General features: G+C 40.4%; 1 non-coding gene across 1 annotated transcript; it reads right to left on the bottom strand.

Moving 5' to 3' along the window:
* Positions 1-10,059: 10,059 nt before the first annotated feature.
* On the bottom strand, positions 10,060-10,174 carry LOC136726878 (U5 spliceosomal RNA). The gene has a single exon (XR_010808258.1). It is a non-coding gene; the product is annotated as a U5 spliceosomal RNA (small nuclear RNA).
* Positions 10,175-14,484: the final 4,310 nt, after the last annotated feature.

Here is a 14,484-nt window from a genome sequence, read left to right on the forward strand (position 1 = left end):
TTTTGATTGATTGACTTGCATGCGAAGATCATTAGTTATTAACGACAACGTTGTAACAGAAAACCCTTAACGCGCTCCGGCCGCCCATCCGCACAAAACAGAGCCTGGTGGCTCAACAACGCGCTCCCGGAAATAGGTTCCAAGGTGCGAGCGATTATCCGCTATCTGTGCGCAAACATACGCAACCTCTGCGCAAACACCGACAACAAAGTAACCTTCTTGTTTTTGCACCTGACTATGTCCAAAATATGCATGTCATTAAGAACTGTGGTAACACTTTATTTGAATAGTCCAGAATGATGCATTAGTTAAGCATAAGTACACTAGTAATTCTGATTAGTAAGGACATATTACCCATTATTTAACATGTATTAAACATTTGAAGGATCAACATTCTTTCATATTAACAACTTAGCAAACCATATTATTTGTGTGTAGTAATGTACCTCACCATCTATTATGTTAACTGGACTATGTTTAGTTATCTTCTACCCATTGATTAGCATATTCTGTCTTGATAATCTCTGAATTGTGTTCAGGGGACGGGGTTTATGTCAATTCTAGGGTTAGTGATGTCACTAACCCAGCCGTTTGTTGTAGTCCTTAAAAAACGATTTCTTTAACAGCAAATATCTCCCTTTGCTTTGAACTTTGAGCTTCGTAACTTTGCAGATGTTGTTTATGCTCAAACAGCAACATTACACACTAACTAAAGTTAGAAAAGTGAAATCATATTCAAGCACCCCGTTAAAGCTCTGATTTCAGAGAGAAGCGCAGAGAGCTGCTATTTGATTTGCGCTCATTTCATTCCTAAAGTTTACACACATTCATTTCACACGGACATTATTGCCTAGTGATTTCAGACATTTAAGTTTCGTGATATGATCCCCTGGCTCACCTGTTATCCATCAAACACAAGCTGTGACTGTCTCAGCCTTAGCCGCATATTATTCGGCAAAATTATTCGTTATTGGTTTTGAAGCCATTATCCGTGCCTTTCCGAATAAGGTATTGTGCTTCGGGACACCCCTAGTGTAAATCTTTACAACAGGGAGTCCAATTCTCTTTAGTACTGTGTTGTTGGCAGTTTAGCCATAATTATTGCCTTATTCTAGGCCAATAAACATAAATATCACTGAATTAGTGCAATAATTAATGTGAATATAACTTTCACTTTAGAACAGGCGGTCAAATTGTCTTTCTTACAATATTTGAGCAATTTATAACTGTAAAACCAGCACTAATTAAACATAGTTACTAGCTTCATATTGTTCAGTTAATTTAATAGATACATTATGTATAAGGTACACTTATAAATTTCAATTAAAGAAGTGAATTTATAGTATTACCTTATCACGAATCCTGGAGTCTTGTAGAACTCAATTTCTGTAATAATTGGACGCAGACAGATATAAATTGTCAAATTTATTCAAAAACAAAGACTAAATGTAGCACTACACTAATTATACAAAAGGGAAAAACTAATTAAAATTCAACTCTAGATCAACAAATCAAAGACAAATCACTTCCGTGACCAAATCAAAGACCATGGGATCGCATATGATAACACACAAATCTTTAAACAAAAAAGGTTATAAACACATTGACTACAACACCGGTTAGTAAGACGAAGGTGAGTCTCTCATTAGTATTGTTAGTCAGACATTAAATAACTACGCAGGTTAGTATTTATGTCAGGTAACTTCTCGTTATATATATATATATATATCAGTCTCATTAACGTTTAGGTACAGAGAAAGATCCTATCATTACTTGTTACCACAATTTCCCTTAACTGATTATTATTCAATGATTAAGGATAGGCAGGGCCACCAATAATCTAATGTCTATTCACTTGTGTCAATTTCAGACTAAACAGTTAAACAGGAATGAGAAGATATTTCTCGGCGTTGACAGATTTTATTTCTAAAATTATCAACAAAACAGTTGAATGCAACACACATCTATATTTAAGAAAACTAAATGATATTACACATTCTAGAGTTATGAATCACAGATTAACATTTCTAATTGATTTCTCAAATGTCATGAATCACAAACTCCAAACTGTTAAACTTATGTGAACTTCGTCGCAGAGAGGCCTCTCTGGCTTCGGGCTCAGATAACAGCACACGGCACGAGGTCCGTGTGGTTTGGAACAAAGGCAGTCCGGTTCGGCTTTGTCCAAGAACTTCCACTCAGTCGATGCACCTGGAAGTTGGGGTTTCGCGAATGTAGAGTCTTTTCCAAACAGATTTTCCATTGGTTTGAAGGCTCCAAGGTTGTGCACAAAATCTTCTTTGTAAGCAGGGTTCCACCGTAGTTACTTGAAGACAAAGTCTTTGAGGAAAGCAGGGCCCTGTTCGTTCCAAGGGTCAAGTTTCTTAAGACTCAAATAGCTATTTAAATGACTGACACTTTCGTATTCAGTCGACTTAGTCAATTGTCCAGCTGTAAAACTCCACTGATCAGGTGGGTCTGTAAAGTTATTTATTTAATAAAGTCCTTTAAAAGAATTCTTCGTACGGCTCAATCTCCTTCTCCCAGTTTAATTCTTCTGTTACCGGCAAAGACTTGGTTGGTTTCTGGTTCCGGTTCTGGCAACAGAGCTACAGGTTGCGAGTTTCTGGTTCAGGTGAGAGAGAGAGTAAGAGAGAGAGACCGTACGCTGTTCTTTATAGTCTGTCAGATCAATAGGTGATTGGTTCTTGATTTTTTTAGATTGGATTTCGGTTTCAGCCCCCAGTGTCCTATTGGAGGGGGGCTTGATTTATGACTGATGTCAATCCATGCCATCTTTTGGAAATGCCGGTTGGCCCGGGTTCGTAGCTCTATGTCGGGATTTCGGCTCTCGTCCACTTCAAAGAGTTTTTATTACCTACAGGCCCCTTTCTCCTATCTCATAGCAGGATTCCAAACTATTTGGCCTATTCTCGGTGCCATCCTCCCAAGACTGTCACTTTGATGTAAACCAGTTCACATGCTGATGAGTTAAGGAAATCTGATAAATTTGGGGGGGAGAGGTCTTCTTTAGATCAGTGCTTCAGCTCAGAGCTAAAATGCTCTTATCAGAATACACCCAACATAACGCTACACTGGTTAATTCTGTTCTGGGAAAACCACAATCCTGCAGGTTTAATAAGTCTCTCTACACATCAGTCCCTGAGTACCTTCAACCAATGGTCATTTTGACCAATTAAGCCCAAGAATTGAGTCAATTAAGTTGTCATGGACTACCCAGTGAAGACGTGAACTCACGACTAGGTCACACTGTGAGCTCACCAGAGCAGACATTACACTGAGCTCACTGTGAGCTCACTTAGCGCTTTTCCAGCGACATGGTGCCGGTGCTGGAGCCGGAGCTGCTGCTCGGCCTGGGATCCAGCTGATCTTTTTTGAACCGGCCCGCTTTTCCACCGGTTTTGACGTCACTGGATGTGGGCGTTCCCAAGCATGGAGTAGAAGTGGAGAAACACAGCAATAGTAATCAGCACCGAGGCGACTGCGTCTTTAAACCCCATTTAACATCACAATCAAACTCATTCCGCGTCTATGGCAAATCGTAACCCTAATGTTACAAATGTTCCCTAAACACCTATTTTGCAGGATCAATAAAAAATTATTAGGATTTTTTAAACTTTTACTGACACACATAGTTAATAGCAATGTGTTATAACTTTACCAAAAATAATAATCTGTATATCTTTAATTGTTTAGACGTTATTAAGATATAATGCATCTTTCACATAGGGAACATTTGTAACATGTTAGGAAAAACAAACAAATGATTTGAAAATATTCATAATTACAGCATACAATTTGTCAGGCTTCATAACAATGGTATTTATAACATACTCTGTAAAAATCAAGCAAATAGCATTTGTGGTTCACGAGAAAATATGTATATATAATCAAAGCTATCAGACTATAGCAGCCGGTGTATGAAGACACATACGATTATACAGCATTATTTGGCAGCTTCGCAAGACCTAATTTTAAACGTTGTTGGTAAGTTAGATAATTAGTGGGGACCCGCTATTTGCAGTTCTTCCCCTCCATAATTGCTAAAATAAAGTTTTACTGACATTTTATTGACCCTACCACTGCATAGGGCACATCTGTAACATGAACGCTACTGAATGGCACATACATTGAAAACTACGGAGAACTGAGACAAATCCACTTTACACTTCATAAATAATCTTAAAACGTTTCCAACCAAGGCAACACCCACTTGAAATACGTTCATTCTCATTTTTGGTAAACAAAAAGAGAGATTGTTACATATGTTCCCTATGATGCATCTACAGAGAGAGAGAGAGAGAGACAGACAGACACTAACTCTCTCTCTCTCTCTCTCTCTCTCTCTCTCTCTCAGCTGGGAGTGTGTGGGAGGGGTCTGCAGTGAGCGGGAGTGCTGCTGAGAGCTCTGTCCTTTGGCTGCGTTTTTTTGTTGCTTTACTTTTTTCAGTTTGTTTATTTTGTCTTCTGTTTTCAGTGCTTTTCTTATTGTGGGGGAACAGGGGAGGGGAGGGGGGAGTACCGGTAGTTCTTCCCGGGTCGGGGGGTCGGACCCCCTGAATGCGTCTTTTGAAAAACTGACCCGACGCCATGGAGTCAAGATCGCTCCGGTGCAGTTCTGCCCCCTAGAGCAGTGTGTGTTAGCGGTTGGGGAGGTAGCAGGGTGTGAAAATATCAAGTCTGCTGCCATTGTTATCTTCTTAAAAACCACTGATCTGCTCAATCAGCTAGTGGCTAATGGCACAGTGTTAGACGACACTTTCACCCCGGTGTTGCCGCTCGCTGCTCCTGCCCGGAAGGTAACGCTGTCTAACGTCCCTCCGTTCATCCGCACCGGCTCGGGCAGCTGATGTCCGGCATTAAGAGGGTCCCGCTGGGCTGCAAAGCCCCGCAACTGAAACACGTCGTGTCCTTCCGAAGGCAGCTGTATATGATCCTCAATAACATCAATGAGGATCTTAATGTCATTTTTAAATTTAAGATCGACAATACCGACTACGTCGTGTTCGCTACTTCGGAGTCCATGAAGTGTTTCAGGTGTGGGAGCGAGGGGCATGTCGTGAGGAACTGTCCCGAACAGGACAGGGAGCGGGAGGAGGAGCGGGGCGACGCGGGGAGGAATAGAGACACCGGCCCGCAGCCACAGATGCAGCGGGCAGACAGAGATCGAGCCCCGGCGGAGGAGACAGTCGCCGGTCGGACCGATGGTACCACTGATGCCGTGACGGGGGAAGAGCTGCCCGGAGGCGATGACGCACAGCTGGGGGACGGGGTCGAGGCAGCGGGGGATAGTGACGACCGAGACGCCGGGGGGAGATGGTGTTGAGGCGGTGCACGGGGCGCTGGTTAGTGACGAGGAACAACCTCAGCAGCCAGCAGACGGGCGGACAGACACACAGGGTGTAGCCGAGGAGGAGGCAGGGCCAGGCTCGGCGGTACAAGCCGAGGCACCGGGTGGAAAAAACGCACTAAGAAGGTGCTGGGAGGGAGCACGGACGGTGTTGGTAAATAGTGGCAGTAAAAGAAGTGGTGGCACAGTAGTGAAGCTGGGGTAGCGAGCGGCTTGGTGGGGAAAGGTCCGGCTACACGCTGGAGCATCGCGGCAGCCACCGGGGACGCCTCGGGCTCGGAGTGACAGTGAGGGCGGCTTCACGGATTCCTCTCTCGCCTCCTCGTCCTCGGTGAGTCAGAGCTGCAGTGAAGGATATCAGGAGGTTTTTAGAGAAAACGAAGGGAAAGAGGTCTGTTGTAGTGGAGCAGTTTTTCCCAGATCGTGCACGCCTGCTGGCCTCTATTAAGTTTTTACAGAAACCCTGACCTATCAATTTGTACAACACTCACTGAAAACCATGGTTGGGGTCAATTCCTGTTTTTCAGTTCCAATTCCTCCTACAAATCAATTCAAAATTGCAATTACTTTTTGCATTCACAGAATATTCTTTATTGGAATTGAATTGAAAAGGGAATTAAAAATTTAATTGGAATTGACCCCAACCCTGTTGAAAACAAAACAAAAAATACAGATCTGGTTCTTCAAATCTTCACTCTGGTTTCATTCTGTGTCGTAGTTCATTTATCTTGCTGTTAATTGCACCACCAATTACACTCTTTGGGTTACTGGGCAATTTTTTCAAGGTAGCCCCTAAAAAACATGTATCACATAGATTTAATGACTTGCACATAGATATATAAAAATCTTTTAATAAACATACCACATATCTTTGAGAAGGGTTCATTAGTTACATATTGCCACAGTAAATCAACATTTTTGTGTGTGGGTGTATTTAAACGTTTTGGTGTATGCTCTTAAACTTGTCTTACACTAGTTCATAGTAAAATCTGTACTTGGCGAAGCAGCTATGCAAAGGCAGTCTTTTCTCCATTAATACCTTGCTTAAGCATTACATTGATGTGGCACAACTGGACTGAAATGTGAAGTATTTGCTCAAAAGTCAAATTTAAATGAGACATGAAAGTTTATATTGTCAAGGATCCCATGGCACTATTCATTATTATTATGTATTAATATGTCTGAAGCATTAATCCAAGGTGATTTACAAGGTGTTGTTGAAAGAGTGACGTGGCTGAATTCTAAGTCAGGCTTCCCTCAATCAGGTCTAACAAATTTGTTATGACTCCACCTTTACTGCTGTGTAGTAATCTGCTGGTACAAAATGGCTGCACCCCAGAGGGTGGTGGGTGAAGTGAGTCTGTAGAGCACTTCGGGATCTTTCCAGCTGCTACATGTAAGGTATTATTATTTATTAATAAATTAACTCTAGTCTCTGAAACTAAAACAAAGGCCAAAGGAACATTTCAAATGCTAACCCTTTGTGTTCTATACAGTTAAAAAGGAGAGTTAGAAATTTTGTACAACAGCATTTACATACCATATATGGCTTCCACCTTTAAGCGATCCAGAGGTGTCTTTTTCTCCGAAGTTGGATCTCTCTTGCTGCCACCACCACGAAGATTGCTCTTTAATAATGTTGGAAAGTCAAAGACAGCAACCGTCAGGGTTCTTGCATATGACGTATTCGTGCTGCACCTCTCTGCAAGGATCCAGGACAGTTTGTCAATGTAAACTCCAGTGCCTGGGAATATTTCCACCTAAAAGACAATGGTAAATAAAAAACAAGTTTATCCCCAAACTATTCTTATATTATGTTAAGTGGAATACATTATCAGTAAGGCTGTGATTTTGTTACAGAAATGTGTTATTAAAGACCACAGTATGTCTCAATTCTAAGTTTATTAATTTACAGACATAATAAAGTCAGTGAATCTGTGACACCCATAATTCAATTACATTCTTATTATCAACTATAACTATGAATATAACTGATAATGTAGCATCATTAGATTGTTTACAACCAATATTTGTTTTCAATATATATATTTTTACCTTGTCTTTGTAATATTGTAGACCAAGAGTGTTATACCTGTTTTGGTGATTCTTTGTCAGATTCAGAACAATTTGCTGTGGGGCTGTCAGAACCACTTGATGGTGACACACTTTTGTCTTCATTGCTGATAAATGTGGCTTTTGTTACAATTTTTTTCAGATTGTCCAAAAGGTCTGGAATCTCTGGAGAAAAAAACCTTAGTATTAAATGATAATCATTTCTAATAATATATTTAATACAAAGTGAAAACAAAACCATCAATGCCTGCAATTATACTTGAGAGACTTGCTCTATGTTATTGGCAAACTGACCTTTTTGTGGGTCATTAACATTAGCTACGAAAAATATAAAAAAGATAAAATACAAGAATTACCAGGTCTAATGTAATGCATATAGTCATTAATGTAGGATTATGAAGTTATGTTGAAAAACTTTATTTAATAATCAGTATTATTAAACTATTAGACAGTGCACATTAAGAGTCTGTATTGTGGTTCTAGATTACTTCAGTATGATCAACTATAATACATTACTCTGGAATATAAATTACTGAAGAATAACATTTATCAAGGTAAGGAATTATTTGCTATAAATAAAAAAACTTACCATCAACCATACGGTTTCGAAGACATTGGTTTTCATTTTTAAGTCTTTTTAAGTGTTTTCCTTTTCGAGCTGCTTAACTTTTTGCTGTAGCTCAACTTCACTGGACTCTTTAAATGTCTGTAGAATATGACGGGATCTAATTCTTGAAGCTCCATCGGTTTTTTCTTATTTTGTGCTGTATTCAGAGAGGAAAAGAGTTTAAAATGAATATATATATATATATATATATATATGAAAATGATTTAAAAAAAAACAATCCTGCAATACATTTATTTAATATTTGCAGTAATTATCTCACCGGTAACTGTGGTTCATCAAGGTCACTATCATCTGAAATTTGAAGTTTTTTGTTTGGTTTAGGTACTCTCTTCATTTTAGGAGAGGGCATTTTTGTTAGGTCATTAAGTTTTCTTCTTAGTTTGCCTTCTTTTCCTAAAATAAAAATAAAATAAATAAAACCCTGCATTATGTCCACAGATATTTGGGGATTATATTTATTTGTCATAAAAATACTGTGCTTTGACCATACAAATTAAGATGAACAGCCAACACTGAATCAAAACTGAAGTTAAATTATATCTGGTTTAATTTATTTTGTGATTTGGGGGATTTTATTGTAAAGCACAACACACAATAAATCGTTCTTACAAATGCCAGTCAAGTATGACGAGTTTTTAGCGCCCTCACCACCACCTACCATGTTATAAGAGTATGTTAGAAGTACAACACATTAATAACTTAAACATTCATTTCAAATATACTGTGATTGTATATATCAAATAGCATGTAAAGACTTTAATGTTTTTTTTTTAAATAAACATTGTTACCAGTCATAATGATCTGCGCTTCATGGACAGGCCATCCACCTTTTGGAGGTTTGTTCGTGTCTCTCCACTCTGCTCTGAAGTTTCGAGTCGTCTCTTCGTCATCATCAGCAATGCTGAATAAATCAAAATTGCGAAAGCAAGCAGTGGGAATCACGCTGTAAGAGTCTTTGTCGACCCCGCTTTCCCACTTCACCAACGCGTGCATCACCGCCATACTACCTTCACCTTCTCGTCCGTTTTTTCTGCGCCTTTTTCCCCCGACAAGTCACGGCACAAAAAACAGTCCCGCTCTGCATTCTGGTACTTGGCGTTCTTAATAACACCAACAGGGTGTAATCGCATAGACCACTCGAGTATAAAGTACTACATATCCCATCAGTTACAGTTTTTTTTCATCTTCTGGAACTGCAATTTAGCACTTTCAACTGTTTCTTAGTGATTCCTAGAATTACTAACCGGTATTGTAGTCAATGTGTTTATAACCTTTTTTGTTTAACGATTTGTGTGTTATCCTATGGGATCCCATGGTTTTTGATTTGGTCACGGAAGTGATTTGTCTTTGATTTGTTGATCTAGAGTTGAATTTTAATTAGTTTTTCCCTTTTGTATAATTAGTGTAGTGCTACATTTAGTCTTTGTTTTTAAATAAATTTGACAATTTATATCTTTGGAATTGGTGTCTGCGTCCAATTATTACAGAAATTGAGTTCTACAAGACTCCAGGATTCGTGATAAGGTGATACTATGAATTCACTTCTTTAATTGAAATGTATAAGTGTACCTTACGCTACATATATGTATGTATGTGTGTATGTATGTCCAATTGCTTTGACAATACAAATGAATTGAATTGAGAGAGAGAGAGAGAGAGAGAGAGAGACAGACAGACAGACTGACAAACAGAAAAACAGACAGACACAGACACACACACACACAGAGCCAGCCAGCCAGCCAGCTCAGCGATGACATCACGAGCCTCTCTCAGCTGACTGCTATGACATCACAGAGCACGTACATTCCGTTGCTTGCCGTCTGTCAACCACTCAGTCACTGCCAGCCAGACTGGCTGGCTGGCTGGATGGGGGGGCTGCTTGCTGCTGCTGCGTACCTTAGCAAGCTTATTTGCTTGACCGGCCTTCCTACTCCTCTGCCCACATGCCCACCTATGCCCGATCTGCTGTTCACCTGGATCACAGCTCCGCCCCAACAAGGCAGAGCCCCCCAAGAATGGTACAAACTCACCCACGATCCCCTCCACGGAAAGCTTTAGCAAAAGGCAAAAGCGTTATACGTAATGAAGAGGAACCCGAGTCCAAGACGCATCCGACCAGCCATACATATTTGTGTGTATTAAAGATCACATTTTCTTACATTTAGTTTTTCTGTACTTTATTACATCTTATTGTGATTTATAAAAGTATTGTTTCTTTTCCATATGTATGTATGTATGTGTGTGTGTGTGTGTGTGTGTGTCTGTCTCTGTGTGAAAGTTAGTGTGTGTGTCTGTACGTGTGTGTGCCTGTCTCTGTGTGATAGTGTGTGTGTGTGTGTGTGTGTGTGTGTGTATATGTCTCTCTGTGAAAGTGTGTGTGTGGGTGTGACAGTGTGTGTGAGTGTCTGTCTGTCTGTCTGTCTGTCATGTAACTCGCACATCTGTGAGGGCACCATTTTTGCAGAAGAGATGTACACATTTTGGAGCAACATATGCTGCCATCCAGACATCATCTTTTCCAGTGACGTCCCTGCATTTTCAAACAGATCACATTTTATTACACTTTGTTTATCTGTACTTTATTACATCTTATTGTGATTTATACTTGTAATGTTTCTTTTCCATATATATGTATGTACAGTGGGGGAAAAAAGTAATTGATCCCCTGCTGATTTTGTACGTTTGCCCACTGACAAAGAAATGATCAGTCTATAATTTTAATGGTAGGTGTATTTTAGCAGTGAGAGACAGAATAACAACAAGAAAATCCAGAAAAATGCATTTCAAAAAAGTTATAAAATTGATTTGCATGTTAATGAGGGAAATAAGTATTTGACCCATTTTCAATGCCCTGGCTTAGGGTTCTCACCCATGATTTGACGGTACATGGCCCCGTCCATCGTCCCTTTGATGCGGTGCAGTTGTCCTGTCCCCTTAGCAGAAAAACAGCCCCAAAGCATAATGTTTCCACCTCCATGTTTGATGGTGGGAATGGTGTTCTTGGGGTCATTCCTCCTCCTCCAAACACGGCGAGTTGAGTTGATGGCAAAGAGCTTGATTTTGGTCTCATCTGAGACCACTTTCACCCAGTTCTCCTCTGAATCATTCAGATGTTCATTGGCAAACTTCAGACGGGTCTGTACATGTGCTTTCTTGAGCAGGGGGACCTTGCGGGCGCTGCAGGATTTCAGTCCTTCACGGCATAGTGTGTTACCAATTGTTTTCTTGGTGACTATGGTCCCAGCTACCTTGAGATCATTAACAAGATCCTCCCATGTAGTTCTGGGCTGATTCCTCACCGTTCTCATGATCATTGAAACTCCACGAGGTGAGATCTTGCATGGAGCCCCAGACTGAGGGAGACTGACAGTTATTTTGTGTTTCTTCCATTTGCGAATAATCGCACCAACTGTTGTCACCTTCTCACCAAGCTGCTTGGTGATGGTCTTGTAGCCCATTCCAGTCTTGTGTAGGTCTACAATCTTGTCCCTGACATCCTTGGACAGCTCTTTGGCCATGGTGGAGAGTTTGGAATCTGATTGATTGATTGCTTCTGTGGACAAGTGTCTTTTATACAGGTAACGAGCTGAGATTAGGAGCACTCCCTTTAAGAGAGTGCTCCTAATCTCAGCTCGTTACCTGTATGAAAGACACCTGGGAGCCAGAAATCTTGCTGATTGATAGGGGATCAAATACTTATTTCCCTCATTAACATGCAAATCAATTTATAACTTTTTTGAAATGCGTTTTTCTGGATTTTCTTGTTGTTATTCTGTCTCTCACTGCTAAAATACACCTACCATTAAAATTATAGACTGATCATTTCTTTGTCAGTGGGCAAACGTACAAAATCAGCAGGGGATCAAATACTTTTTTCCCTCACTGTATGTATGTATGTATGTATGTATGTAAGTGTGTGTGTGTCTGTCTCTGTGTGAAAGTGTGTGTGTGTGTCTGTCTGTGAAAGTGATTGTGTGTGAAAGTGTGTGTGTCTGTCTGTCTGTCTGTGAAAGTGTGTGTGTGTGTGTGTGTGTGTGCGTGTGTCTGTCTGTGAAAGTGTGTGTTTGTGTGTGTATGGGTGTGACAGTGTGTATGAGTGTCTGTCATGTAACTCGCACATCTGTGAGGGCACCATTTTTGCAGAAAGAGATGTACACATTTTGGAGCAACATATGCTGCCATCCAGACATCATCTTTTCCAGGGACGTACCTGCATTTTTCAGCAGGATAACGCCAAACCACATTCTGCCCAGATTTCAAGCGCATGGTTGCATAGGCAGAGAGTGCGGGTGCTAGCATGGCCTGCCTGCAGTCCTGACCTGTCTCCGAATTGAGAATGTGTGGCGCACTATGAAGTGCAAATTAAGACAACGAAGGCCCTGTGCAGTTGCGCAGCTGAGGAAATGCATAATGGATGAATGGGGGAAAATCCCGCTTGCTAAACTTAACCAAGTGGTGTCTTCAGTGCCCAAGTGCTTAATAAGTGTTATTAAAAGAAAAGGTGATGTTACATAGTGGTAAACAGTCGACTGTCCCAACTTTCTTGGTTTCTTTTCACTGCTAATGAGATGCTGTAGAGTGAGTTAGTTATATTGCTTTCAGGAGCTCTAATCGTATTGATGAGTTCATGCAGCATTTGTAATTGAATTTCAAAAAGAAATCTTTGCTGTCTGGCCTGTGTGTATGAGATGTACTCTGTCAATCTTTGGCTAACAACTGAAACATTGGTAGAACAGAAATGGCAACATAAAAAAGAAAAGTACATTTTAAAAGAGCACATTAAATAGGATGAATATACAGTTTTTTACAATCACTTTGTCACTAATTTCAGAACCTTGATGTCATTTTTCAAAACTCTAGACACAAAACTCAAAACGGTCATCACTTGTAACACAGGCTGTCCAATGTTCAAAACATTGCATTGTGCATTCATATCTTTATAGAAACCTAGCACTTGCAGACTTGTTGGTTCAAATAACTCATTTATCATGAAATACCATAGTAACATAGTAACACAGAAGATACCGATAGTTTCACTGTGTAGTTGTTCGTACAATCATTAAATATTGTAGTACAAAATATGTGATACATGTTTCATTATGGTACTACACATAAATACATCACTGTAAAAGGACTAGTAGAGAGAATACTACAGACACAGTGGAATCATTGAACAAAATCTGAAATGTATTGATGCAATACAATCAAATCACACCATAGGTTTCTTTGAATCCATGCAAAAATAATTAGCTACAAAAACGAACAAAACTACAGTAAAATGTCAACTGCAGTGTTCCTCACCTGGCTTAGTGTAAAAAGCAAAACAAAGGATTGATTACTGTACTTCTAAATTTCCATCAGCCCTGTGTTCAGGTTCAGGTTCTCACAACCATTTTTCACAAGAGGCATCTTGAAACTGAACATACCTGAACATACTCAGTCATCAGCTGCTTCACTCTGTCTGCATTTCTTTCAAAAGGCACACTATACTCTGTGCTACACATTGGTATGCAGTATACAGTCATTTGACAATTGAGAGTAGCCTAATGTTTAGTGCATGCTGAAGACTTGCCGCTTCTCAGTACGGACATTTCTGATGATTGAGGCCACAGTTGATCCTGAGTTGATTCTGAGGTTTGATTGAATCATTGTAGCTGCCTCAGTCATGGTCATGCCATGATTTACAACATGTTCTACAACTATTTCTCGGATTTCACTGGACACTATTTGCTGTTGCTGCCGCTGTCTGGTCCGTGGCCTTGTCCTCTACCACGTTCCCCCAACACCTCTCAAATGAGGCCCATGGCTGCCTCTCTGGTGAGGCCTAAGCCCTCCTCTATGACGAGGCCCACGACCACCTCTCAGAAGGGGTGCATGTCCCCTTCCATTCCTTTGACCACCACGTCTTCCTCCTCCCACTGCTTGACCTCTATTGTGACCTGGATGACCTGCCGGCTCCATGTTATCACTGTGTTGCTCGGGTGGATAGCACTCATTTCACTCGATACTCGTACCACAATGTGAAATCAATCATCAATAACCAGTTGGCAGTATTGGAATAGCAATTACAAGGGCCTGCATACGTACAGTAATGTCAAATCTGATGTGGAAGAACAATCATCTTCAACCAGGTTGGAGCGTTAGTTGCAATGCCTTTAATACACGCAGCGTGGAGAGGAACAGTGACTCAAGAAGATCCCAAAGTCGCTCTGCCTTCATTTTAACAGTCAGAGCTTTTATACACAAAAATCAAAGAGCTGGTTATAATCAGAAAGTCATTACTATGTTATCTTAAAAGTTAGCTAAGCAGAATTTATATCATTATAGGACAGAGTTCATAGATCAACACATGGATTAGGGAGCAGGCACTTCAATCATACTGTTTGACATTGTCTCCAAGATTCTCATCGTA

This window comes from Amia ocellicauda, unplaced genomic scaffold (assembly GCF_036373705.1).
Source record: "Amia ocellicauda isolate fAmiCal2 unplaced genomic scaffold, fAmiCal2.hap1 HAP1_SCAFFOLD_26, whole genome shotgun sequence".
Classification (NCBI taxonomy): Eukaryota; Metazoa; Chordata; class Actinopteri; order Amiiformes; family Amiidae; genus Amia; species Amia ocellicauda.